The following is a 12974-nucleotide window of genomic DNA, read 5'->3' as shown; positions in this document are numbered from 1 at the left end:
TATTGCATTATTTCAATTTTCCCATAAATTTCCATTTCCCCCGAAAACCCTAGGGAAAAAAGTGGGTTTTTTTCCCGTGGCTTCAAAATGTCCAGAAATTTCACATCTCTACCCCTGCCTACCAGGAAGAATATCACCCATTATCCACAGAAGGCGCGGTCTCAGAGAGCTTGCTTACCTTCTCACTGCCAGAAAAATCAAAACAGGTGGCTCCGACTGTCCCTTGCCCTGGGACTGCATTGACCAGGGCTGCCATTGACCAGTTGAGCATCCTTTAATTGAAAGGCTGAACATAAACCTTCTAAACAAACAAGCAAGAACTGCTGTGCTGGGTCAAAAACCAAAAGACATCAAATCCAGCATTCCTGATGTAAGAATACGAAAACCCAGCAGGGTCATCCTCTCATGAAGCTGATTGGAGGGGAGATTCAGAACAGATAAACAGAAGTTCTTTGCACAGTGCAGAATTAAACTGTGGAATTCCCTACCACAAGATGGAGCAATGGCCACAACTTGGATGGCTTTAAAAGGGGGCTAGACAAATTCATGGGGGGAAAACGGCTATCAATGGCTACTAGTTGGGTGACCCTATGGAAAGGAGAACAGGGCTCCTGTATCTTTAATGGTTGTATAGAGAAGGGAATTTCAGCAAGTGTCATTTGCGTGCATACAGCACCTGGTGAAATTCCCTCTTCATCACAACAGTTAAAGCTGCAGGAGCCCTGATCTCTTTTGTATCTGGTCAAGAGGGGCAGGGCTCCTGCGGCTTTAACTGCTGTGATGAAGAGGGAATTTCACCAGGTGCTGCAAGCATACCAATGACACCTGCTGAAATTCCCTTTTCTATACAACCCTTAAAGATACAGGAGTCCTGTCCTCCTTTCCATAAGGTCACCCTAGCTACTAGCCCTGTTGGTGATGTGCTACCTCCATTCTCAGACCTAGTATGTATTTCAATACCACTTGCTGGGCAACACAAGTTACAGAAGGGGCTCCTTGCTGGGCAGCTTTCCACAGGCATCTGGTTTGCCCACTGTGGGAACAGAGTGCTTGGCTAGGTAAGCATTTGATCTGGTCCCCAGCATGGTGGTTCTTATGCTTCTGCTTTGGAAATTTGGGTTCGATATATCAGGGCTTGGGGTGAGGGGATTGATCAGACTTATCCCAAGGAGAAGAGGACCATGCAATGTTTGCGGGCTGGATGGCTCTCCCCCCCCCCCTCTCTCTCTCTCTCTCTCTCTCTCTCACACACACACACACACACACACACACACTAATCCTGAGCCATTTTCTTTGTGTGTGTGTGTGAGCATGCGTGTGCTCTTGGGCTAAAGAGCCAAATTCATCAGACTGTAGAAACAAGCCTCTCCTCTTGTGGGAAATCCTTTTCTTCCCCCTTGGAAATGCTTTTTTTCATATAACGGAGAAAGAGCCGGTTAGTTTCCTCCCGAACCCACTGTGATTATTTTTCACCTGGGTTTGCCAACAGCTCGGGCCTTTTCCCACGCTCTTACAAATCAACATGTCCAAGTCCCGGTCACTTGTGAGATGGGATATCAGTAACTGATTGCCTTTCCTTTAGCAGTTACTGCAGAAAGCCAAGAAAAGGCAGGGAGGGTGGGAAAAGAGGTCTGAGCAGAGATGAGGAGATCTTTGAACTTCAGGAGATGGGGCATTTCCCCATCTTCACCCCAGTCACTGGAGAGCCCCAACCCAGATTCCGGGATGGCCCACCCTTGGCCAAATCCCTCTTCTCTGGCTGCTGGGGCAGTCATGAATCATGCCTTAACTCCTGGGTACCAGCAGAGTAATTTCAACAGTAACAATATCAATCCATCTCTCCTTCTCATGCTCACCACCAGTGTTTAAAAATCGATTAATATAGGATTGATCCTCATTTCTCAAATTATTCATTATATCAAAATTCACAGGATCAATTCTAATCTCAAAGAGGCATTTTGTTTCTTAATCGATTCGAAACTGGCTGGAGTGATTCATGCCCGGCTTTCCCAATTGCTAAAATGGCTCAGGCTCCCTCGTAGAGTTCTCCTTCTTGCTCTCTTCCACCAACACGTCAGGTGTGAAAAAGAAATTGGATGGGGCCTCCACGACCTAAGACGAGCCTGGCAGACTTGTAGTAGGGAGCAGCAGAAGTTCTTCAGATCGGAAACTGTGGTGGGAGTGAAGCTGGAACCGGGAACAAGGCCGGGGGCAGACAAGTGGGGAGCGCACAGCCCCAAATAACTACCCTCTACCCAAACTGAGAAAGAGAGATGCATGCCTTTCCAAGAGTATGTCCAGGAAATCTTACTAGTGACAGAGGTTGCCAGTGGATACAAGCCTTGGACTGGGACCTTGTATAGTGGCCAAGCAGCCCCCAAAGCAAACAGTGCAATTGGGCCTCAACAGAATGCTCCCACGTGTTGTTGAGAACAGAAGACAACCTCCACTCTGATTAGCCTGTAGGAATAGTAGCCTAGATCACGCACTCCAGTGGCCTAGGCAACCTGGAGGCTGGCTACTTGACCAGATGGCATCCTTTGCCATTTCTCCTGGGACCCGGTCATGGCCCCAGCATGTTTTCCATTCCAACCTGCTCCTACGTCTCATCTCTTTCTATTCACAAAATCGCCAGCTTATACCACGCCCCACCTGGAATTCCTGCCTGAGCCCTGTCCCAACCGCCCTGTCGGTCAGCGTCTCCAGTGAGTGTGACCCAACACCTCTCCACTGACCTACCTGCCAGGCAAACCAGATGCCTGTGGAAAGCTGCCCAGCAAGGTATGAACACAACAGCAGGAGCACCCTCTGCTACTTGTGTCACCCAGCAAGTGGTACTGAAATACATACTAGGTCTGAGAATGGAGGCAGCGCTTCGCCATCAGGGCTAGTAGCCATCGATAGCCTTCCCCCCACCCTGAATTTGTCTAACCCCCTTTTAAAGCCAGCCAAGTTGTGGCCATCGCTCCACCTTGTGGTAGGGAATTCCACCGTTTAATTCTGCACTGTGTGAAGAACTTCCGTTTATCTGTCCTGTATCTCCCCACCAATCAGCTTCATGGGATGATGACCCAGTTGGGTTTTCGTATTCTTACATGAGGAATGCTGGGGAAACATCTTGCCCTGAAGGGCGATGGGAGAACGAGCACGTTAAGTCTGAACTCAAAGGAAGAGAAACTGCAGAAGAAAAGAAAGACACGAGGAACGGGCCAGCCAAGAGCAGTGCAAACCCACAGTGCAACTGCTCTTAGAGTATTATTATTATTATTATTATTATTTATTTATATAGCACCATCAATGTACATGGTGCTGTACAGATAACACAGTAAATAACAAGACCCTGCCGCATAGGCTTACAATCTAATAAGTTGTAGTAAACAATAAAGAGGGAAGGAGAATGCAAACAGGCACAGGGAAGTGTAAACAGGCACAGGGTAGGGCAAAACCAACAGTGTAAAGTCAGAACAAACTCAATATTTGAAGGCTATAGGGAAAAGAAAAGTTTTGAGCTGAGTCTTAAAAGCAGTGATTGAGTTTGTAGTTCTCAAGTGTTCTGGAAGAGCGTTCCAGGCGTAAGGGGCAGCAGAAGAAAAAGGACGAAGCCGAGTAAGGGAAGTGGAGGTCCTTGGGCAGGCGAGAAGCATGGCATCAGAGGAGCGGAGAGCCCGAGCGGGGCGATGGTGTGAGATGAGAGAGGAGAGATAGGCAGGAGCTAGGCAGTGAAGAGCTTTGAAGGTCAGTAGGAGAAGTTTATATTGGATTCTGAAGTGAATTGGAAGCCAATGAAGAGATTTCAGAAGTGGAGTGACATGGTCAGAGCGGCGGGCCAAGAAGATGATCTTAGCGGCAGAGTGGTGGACAGAGACCAGCGGACTGATGTGAGACGAAGGAAGGCCAGAGAGAAGAAGGTTGCAGTAGTCCAACCGAGAGATAACCAGTGCGTGAACGAGAGTCTTGGCAGAAGAGACAGACAAAAATGGTCGAATCCTGGCAATATTATACAGGAAGAAACGACAGGATTTAGCTACTGCCTCGATGTGAGGAGTAAAGGAGAGCGAGGAGTCAAATATAAAGCCAAGACTACGAGCTTCCTTGACCGGAGTAAGCGTGACATCGTTGACAGTAAGGGAGAATGAGAGGTGAGGAGAAGGTTTAGGAGGAAAAACTAGCAGTTCAGTCTTTGCCATGTTAAGTTTCAAACGACGATGAAGCAGCCAGGCTGAGATATCTGAAAGACATGCCGAGATACGATCGTGAACATCTGGAGAAAGTTCCGGAGATGAAAGATATAATTGTGTATCATCGGCATACAGGTGATATTGGAGGCCGTGAGATTGAATGAGCTTGCCCAAGGGCAGCATGTATAGAGAGAACAACAACGGGCCAAGCACTCCCATCCATCTGGGCAACTGAATCATAGAATCATAGAATAGCAGAGTTGGAAGGGGCCTACAAGGCCATCGAGTCCAACCCCCTGCTCAATGCAGGAATCCACCCTACAGCATCCCTGACCGGTGGTTGTCCAGCTGCCTCTTGAAGGCCTCTAGTGTGGGAGAGCCCACAACCTCCCTAGGCAACTGATTCCATTGTCGTACTGCTCTAACAGTCAGGAAGTTTTTCCTGATGTCCAGCTGGAATCTGGCATCGCCATTGTGCGTTCCCCCCTCCTCCTTCCCATCTCTTTCCTTGTGCCTCTGGTCTTTTTGGATCATGACTCTGGGGGCAAGAATCAGTCTCATGATTGATTCTTGCACGCAGCTCTGGGAACTTTTTGACTGGAGAGTTGGGATAACAATGCTTTGAACGAATGAATGAAATGTGGAGCATCAGTGCGTGCGTGCGTGGGGCAGGGAGGGACCGCAAAAAACAGCCTGCAAGGAAAGGGTTCTGCAGCACCCCAGGCGTGTCTCCTGCCTCCTGCCTTGTTCTCAATAGGGTCTCAATATTGGCAAGAGGACCAGGATAGAAGCGGCACGGGCGAGGCGTGGTATGGCAGTTTCCGGAGGTGCGGGAGTGTTGAGGCCATGCTGCTGCATTGAACTGGGCGGAGCAGATGGCTGAGCCTCCCTCCTCCGCTGGGCCTCATGTTGGCCTTGCCACCCTGTCCTCTTCAGAAGTGGCAAGAATCCATGATGGCAGAAGGGGGGAGGGAGTTATGGGAGACGAGTTAGTGAAGAGGTTTTGCACGGAGCCAAGATTGATGCGGAGACAGATGAGCGAAACCAAAATGGGAGGACAAACGAGTCTCTCGGGGAAACATCGCCCGGAACTTTGTGCATCAGAAATGCCATCCCTACCTCAGCGCCCAATGGCTTTCTCTCTCGGCAGCCAAGACAAAAGTCCCTGTCAAGCTGAGTGATAAGAGAAAACTGATTCATGCCAGAAGGAGCGCGTCTTCTCGGGCAGCAGCTGACGGATCGCTCACCTGAAAAGTCACCTGCCTGCCTCATCACCACATCGTGCGGGAGAAGCCGAGTCGACAGCGGCCGCAAGTCAATTTGTCACTTCCTCCTAAAAACTCAGGGCTGCTTCTGATGTTGATGCTAAAGAACTCTCACTGCTAGACATATGTCCCTGTATGCAACCCCCCCCCACACACATACATACATTGGCCACCTCCCAAAGGTAGGCCAGTGATAGCACTCTATCACCTATGTATGGCTTCGAACAGAATGACTGTCCTTGATCAGATCAAGTGGTCCATCAAGTCCAACATTCAACCACCAACGTTGGTCAGCCAGATATCACCTGCGAAGGTCACAAACAGGAAAGCAAGACAACAGCCCTCAGTCCCCAACATCTGCTCCCCCCTTGCAGACCACGCTCAACATCTAAGGTCCTCCTCTGGATGCCTACTCTAAGGGAAGCTTGGAAGATGGCAACAAGAGAGACGGCCTTCTCAGTGGTGGCCCCCCGATTATGGAATGATCTCCCCAATGAGGTCCACCTGACAACAACATTGTTATCTTTTCGGTGCCAGGTCAAGACTTTTCTCTTTCCTCAAGCATTTAGCAGCATATGTGGAAATTTTAATCAATCCCAGATCTATTTTTCAGCTTGGCTGAGAGCTCAAATTTGTTTTTAAACATAGGTTGACTTTGTGTGCTGTCTGTTTTACATTTCTATGGTTTGAAACTCTGTATATCAATTTTTAATGTTTTAATCTTTTGTAATCCACCCAGAGAGCTTCAGCTATGGGGCGATATAGAAATGTTAATAGTAATAATTATAATAATAATGCCTCTGAATGTGGCTGTCATTCTTAATTATCGTGACTTCATAGTCATTGATACTTAAGTCATTCACAGTTTCTTTTTTAAAAAAGCTATCCAAACATGTGGCCATGTCTGTAGTGCCATGGATGAAATGTCTCCTGAGTGAAGAGGAGACAATTCTGAACCTACATCTCATCAGTTTCTATTGGTGATTTTGAGTTCTTTTTCTTGTTTTATAGAATCATAGAATAGCAGAGTTGGAAGGGGCCTACAAGGCCATCGAGTACAATCCCCTGCTCAATGCAGGAATCCACCCTAAAGCATCCCTGACAGATGGTTGTCCAGCTGCCTCTTGAAGGCCTCTAGGGTGGGAGAGCCCACAACCTCACCAGGCAACTGATTCCATTTTCATACTGCTTTAACAGTCAGGAAGTTTTTCCTGATGTCCAGCTGGAATCTGGCTTCCTTTAACTTGAGCTCATTATTCCATGTCCTGCACTCTGGGAGGATCGAGAAGAGACCCTGGCCCTCCTCTGTGTGACAACCTTTTAAGTATTTGAAGAGTGCTATCATGTCTCCCCTCAATCTTCTCTTCTCCAGGCTAAACATGCCCAGTTCTTTCAGTCTCTCTTCATAGGGCTTTGTTTCCAGACCCCTGATCATCCTGGTTGCCCTCCTCTGAACACGCTCCAGCTTGTCTGCGTCCTTCTTGAATTGTGGAGCCCAGAACTGGACGCAATACTCTAGATGAGGCCTAACCAGGGCCGAATAGAGAGGAACCAGTACCTCACGTGATTTGGAAGCTATACTTCTATTAATGCAGCCCAAAATAGCATTGGCCTTTCTTGCAGCCATATCGCACTGTTGGCTCACATTCAGCTTGTGATCTACAACAATTCCAAGATCCTTCTCGTTTGTCGTATTGCTGAGCCAAGAATACACATTTAGTTTTGGGGCATGGGGGAGGGGGAGACTAAGGGGAGATGAATGGACTTTTACAGAAATCATGGGGGGCGGCTACTTCTGCACCATGAAGGCACCGGGCTGCTCAGTGCCAGGTAACGGAGCTTTGCACGGGCTTCTGGTGACATCTCCTGTGTGAGGTGCTGTGTTCCATCCTTCACCTGTGCACCTGGGTGAAATAGGAACAGCAGCCCAGAGTTTCTGCACTAGGGGAGACTCTGTGGGGGGGGGGGCTGTGGTACCCTTTGGGGTGCTCCAGGCCTATTCTTATTCCCCCCAGCCTATTTACTGATGGAGAAATAAGGAAAACTATGCAAGCAGCACTCTGCCCATTTTCTCACCACAAAGTAATTGTGCTCCCCCTCCCTTCCAGCCTTCTGAGTGCAGAAGGCCTGGGATAAACATTTGGCCTTGATTTGATTGAAACTTCATTTATCATTACAACAGCCATGTAATTTTATATAAGAATACAGAAGTGTAAGGAACTCATTATGCAGAAGTCACATTTGCATTGTTCATGAGCCCCTCTGTGGGGCAAAAAAGCGAGAAAGGAGCAGGACGACTAGTGTCCATGGTGACACATTAGTTCAAAGATTTCAGAGTACCTGCATTTAGACGTTTGCTATTTTGAACTGGCTCACACCTGCCTCCCCACCCACAAGAAAAAACATAAGAAGAACTGTGCCAGATCAGACCAAAGCTCTACCTCGGTACGAATCCTGCCTCCCATGGTAGCCAAAGGCCAATGGGAAACCTACAAGCAGGACACAGGTGCAACAGCAGCCTTCCACCCATGTTCCACCGCAACTGGTGTACATAGGCTTACTGCCTCTCATACTGGAGGGAATACATAGCCATCAGGACTAGTAGCCATTGACATAGCCTTCTCCTCCAAGAACTTATCCAACCCCCTTTTAAAGCCATCCAAATGGGTGGCCATCACTGCATCTTGTGGTAGTGAATTCCATGGTTTTACTCTGTGTTGTGTGAAGAAGTCCTTCCTCTTATTTGTCCTGGATCTCCCATCAATCAGCTTCATGGGATGACCCCATTGGGTTCTAGCAGGGTGACCCTATGAAAAGGAGGACAGGGCTCCTGTATCTTTAACAGTTGCATAGAAAAGGGGATTTCAGCAGGTGTCCTTTGTATATATGGAGAACCTGCTGAAATTTCCTCTTCATCACCAGTTAAAGCTGCAGGAGCTATACTGGAGTGACCAGCTTTAAAATAGGGCAGGGCAACTACAGCTTTAACTGTTGTGATGAAGAGGAAATTTCACCAGGTTCTCTGTGAGCCCTTGCTGAAGGAAGTGAGGCAGGTGGCTACTAGGAGGAGGGCTTTCTCCGCTGTGGCACCCCAGCTGTGGAATGAGCTCCCCAGAGAGGTCCGCCTGGCGCCTACACTGTACTCTTTTTGTCGCCAGTTGAAGACCTTTTTATTCTCTCAGTATTTTAACACTTAATTTTAACATAAATTTAAATTTTACTGTTCTAACTCTGTATTTTAATCTTATATCAATTTTGCTGCGTGGTTTTATCCTGGTTGTGCTTTTGATACTGTATTTTGTATTTGTGTTTTTAACCCGTTGGTAGTTTATTATGGTTTTAATTTCTGTGAACCGCCCAGAGAGCTTCGGCTATTGGGCGGTATAAAAATGTAATAAATAAAATAAAATAAAGTAAAATAAATATATACAAATGACACCTGCTGAAATTTCTATGCAACTGTTAAAGATACAGGAGCCCTGTCCTCCTTTTCATAGGGTCACCCTAGTTCTAGTATTTTGAGGGAGGGAGAAAAATGTCTCCCTCTTCACATTCTCCACACCAGGTGTGATTCTGTACACCTCTATCCTGCCCCTCCCCTTATTTGCCTTTCCTTCTTCTTCTTAACACCATAGTCCCACCCACTGGCACCTTTCCTTCCTTGCAGGGCTGTTTGCTCCAGCCCAGATGGTTTTGACTGCGTGTTTTATGCCCATTTCCCCAGGTCTCCAATATCCTTTCTTTGATGCAGCCAAGTCTCCTTCCACTCACGCAGCCTCTTCCCACAACCACCAATCTCCCAAATCCTACAAACTCCAGCAGGCCTCCCTTCTTAGGATGGGAGCTCCAAGGCTTGAAACCCGAGTTGGCTTCCTCACGAGAACCTGACTGGGTCCCTTTCACACACGCTCCAAGGGCTGCAGTGCATTTTGCACGTCCAGAGTTCAGTGCCATGAGGTCGGGGCAAACCCGGTAAGGCCGTCAGAGCACTGCAAAAGGGAGGCGGCCCAACCATCCTCAGTCCACGAAAGCTTTGATTAGCCATCGCTACACTTCGGTTTCCAAAAAGAAACAAAGGCAATTCAGATATAGGCCGCTGTGTATTATTAACTGCACAGCCCTGTACACCTTTACCTGGAAGTCAATCCTCTGGCCCACACCTGAGTGCAATGGGGCTTACTCACAAGTCTGCACGGAGCCTTAAATTCACGGACTTGCGCGCACACACACACACACACACTTCTGCAGTTTCTTTTCATGATGGTGACGTTGGAAGTGTAGGCCTTTGCAAAGGGGTCTCCCCTCCACTCTGCCCCACATAAAGACTAGTCTCTTCCAGCAGGCCTACCTGGATGAATTTTAAACCTAATAATTTTAAGATATTGTGATTATTTTAATAATGTATTGGTTTTATATGCTCTTTCAATCAGTTTTATGCATTATATTGTAGTTAATGCTGTTCCCCACCTCGATCCAGAGGGAGAGGCAGCTAAGAAATAAATTATTATTATTATTATTATTATTATTATTATTATTATTATTATTATTCCCCACCTGCGCACGGCCCACCTTGTGTTCTGCCCACAAGGAGCCCGGCCACCGCCTCCGAGTTAGCAAGCCGGGGCTGTCTTTGAACAAGCAACTGAGGCACGGCGCCTCTTCCCTGCGTCCAGATTGCAAGCAGATGTGAGCCTCACCGGCCTGCTTCTGGGGCCGAAGTGTAATAATATTCAGCATTGTTCTAGGCCGATGCAGAGAAGCAGACTGGAAGGGAATGTGTTGAGCGAGCGAAGAGAAGGTGGAAGGGGCAAAATGTCACCATCGTGGAAAACAGGCAGGGCTTCCTGTGAGGGTTTTCGCTTCCCAGAGAGGGAATAAATCACAGATCAGCCCCCCAGCCCTGGACGACCCCCCCCCCCGTCTTCTGGAGAGCTTGCGCCACATTCGAGGCTGTGAGTTTCACAAGAAACCTGTTTTGCTTCAGCGGCAGAGCCGGGGTTACGGAATGTGAAATCTCTCAAGTTTCAAGTCCTGAAGCAAATTGAGTTGTCTCAGAGCGCCTGGCATATTTTCACACAATCTGCCGCTGATATCCACATGAGGCGGGGGAACAGCCCCCGTTACCTCACTCGATAGCTGCAAGAAGGCCTTAATGGAAGCCGCAGCAGGTTCAAGTAAGGCTGGCCAAGGTGCCGGCCCTCAAGACAGGTGGCAAGCGCGATGCTTTTATCGGGGCCTCCTCTCCCTACCCTGGCATTGCCAGATGACCAGTCTGGAATCGTCCTCCCAAAGCCTTGACATTAAGGGGGGTTTAGCTCATAAAGGGGAAGGACAACTTTAGCTCCCTTCTGCCTCTCTCTCTCTCTCTCTCTGAGGCAGCAATGACCTTACACGTACCAGCTGCCCCTCTCCTCGTTTAAAGGCTGCCTTGCATAGTACAACCCGCCTGGTGGCCACAGGCGACCAGGAATTCCCCACAGGCGAGTGCGCTGGCTGGTGGATGAGGGATGGACCGCTGCAGTCCACCCCTGCCAGCCCACTTGGTGGAAGGCATTACCACCAAGTTTACTAATAGGAGGCACTTCCCTTCCTCCACTGCCACCAAGGGAGTGGAGGCCACAATCCTCTTAACAGGGTAGTAAAATTTTGCAAGCTAGGAACTTTACGAGGCTGATTTAAAGGGGTGAAGAGTTGCTCGCTCTCTTCCTACCCCAATTTCCTGCTCCTTTTGCATGAAAGTTGACTCTCCCTATCTGGTTTCATGAAAAAGAATCACAATCCACATATCTGAACCGATAAGGAAATGAGAGGGAAAGGCCTCCCCCCCCCCACACGACCGCTGCCTCCCCTCTGGTCGGCTGCTCTACGAAAGGCGGCCATGCTGCCCGTGTTAGTGAGTCCCTGGACTGAGCACTTTTTACAAAGCCCTCAATTCATGTGCCTATGCCGAAATTCTCACTGGCCAGATCCACACCAGCAGGATATAGCAGCATGAAAGCCGTCTATGTGTCCGTGGGCCCCAACAGTCGTCCGTGCACTTCAATACCGCTATAAAGCCATCGTGTGGCTCCTGCCTCTTATATACCGCTTTCCTAGTGCAATATCCTGCTTAGGGTAGATCTGGCTGTGTTCAGAGGATGGCAACCGGGATGATCAGGGGTCTGGAAACAAAGCCCTATGAAGAGAGACTGAAAGAACTGGGCATGTTTAGCCTGGAGAAGATAGGGGAGACATGAGAGCACTCTTCACATACTTGAAAGGTTGTCACACAGAGGAGGGCCAGGATCTCTTCTCGATCCTCCCAGAGTGCAGGGCATGGAATAACGGGCTCAAGTAAAAGGAAGCCAGATTCCGGCTGGACATCAGGAAAAACTTCCTGACTGTTAGAGCAGTGTGACGGTGGAATCAGTTACCTAGGGAGGTTGTGGGCTCTTCTCCCACACTGGAGGCCTTCAAGAGGCAGCTGGACAACCATCTGTCAGGGCTGCTTTAGGGTGGATTCCTGCACTGAGCAGGGGGTTGGACTCGATGGCCTTGTAGGTCCCTTCCAACTCTGCTATTCTAGGATTCTAGGATTCTATGGCCAGTGTCATAGATCTAGTCCTACAGAAGCACCTGGCAAGAGGACAATTCACAAATGTAACGCTGCAACCTTTGCAGAGGCGTTGAATGAATCCCATGGTGCATTCAGAGTTGCACAGCATCATAGGGACTGTGGTTCTGACATCCAGCCCAGTGACACCCAGGAGTATTCAAGGTCCAAGGTCCCCACCCCCAAGCTCCCTGCTCGTTTTGGGTGGAATCCAGCTGTGCTACCGATAGCTCCATGAAACACAGAATGGTTGGAGGGTTGATAGTTTGGTTTCTGATAAGGCAAAGCTGCCCTGATGGGGCATTTTGCCTAGAATGACGGGATATGAATTTCAGTAGGAGCCTAAAACCAACAAACAAAAGCATCTCCCTGTATTTGAATGCACCCGCACGGAGAAAGGGCCCCTGCTCTCCTCAGCAACCATCTCCCCTAACCTAGTGCCCTGCAGATGTGCTAGAGTGGACCCCCATGTGTTTTTGGCTGCAGATGTGCTGGGCTGCAGATGGGGTGGGGTGGGCCCCATTGTTCCCAGCCAACATAGCCAAGAGGTCCAAGGGGAGGCTTTTTTCAAGCCAAATTTTTGCACTGGTGTTGGGTGGACGGACTGTGTGCGAAGCATTTGTGTGCATGACTATGTGTCTGTGCGAGACGAGGTGTGTGGGTGTGTATGAATGTGTGTTTGTGTGCTGCGTGTCAAAATATATGCGCCTGAGAGATGGGGAGGTGGACATGAGTTAGCAAACACACGTCTGCTTCTCTGTGTAGCAGCAAAGCTAATCTCACCTGAAAGTTCGTTGTCAGTCAGGTTGTAATTGCGCATGCAGTGGCTTCTCCTAGTCAGAGTCGACTCAGCTCTCTCTCTCTCTCTCTCTCTCTCTCTCTCTCTCTCTCTCTCTCTCTCTTTTTCCAGGGCAGATGGAAAAACATTCAGATTGAAAT

General features: G+C 48.7%; 1 protein-coding gene across 2 annotated transcripts in view; it reads right to left on the bottom strand.

Moving 5' to 3' along the window:
- Nucleotides 1–12974, bottom strand: part of CNTFR (ciliary neurotrophic factor receptor) — a 466204-nt gene that overhangs the window by 253308 nt on the left and 199922 nt on the right. Inside the window, exon 1 of one of the 2 annotated variants that reach the window (XM_063128378.1) lies at nucleotides 12819–12908. The exons of the other annotated variant lie outside the window; for it this stretch is intronic. The gene's annotated coding sequence lies outside the window, so the exon portion shown is untranslated. Of the gene's footprint in view, nucleotides 1–12818; nucleotides 12909–12974 lie in introns of those variants that run through there. 2 annotated transcript variants of the gene reach the window in all.

This window comes from Elgaria multicarinata, chromosome 6 (assembly GCF_023053635.1).
Source record: "Elgaria multicarinata webbii isolate HBS135686 ecotype San Diego chromosome 6, rElgMul1.1.pri, whole genome shotgun sequence".
Lineage (NCBI taxonomy): Eukaryota > Metazoa > Chordata > Lepidosauria > Squamata > Anguidae > Elgaria > Elgaria multicarinata.
Note: the sequence above shows the minus strand (reverse complement) of the source record. Positions and strands in the feature narration are given on the sequence as shown.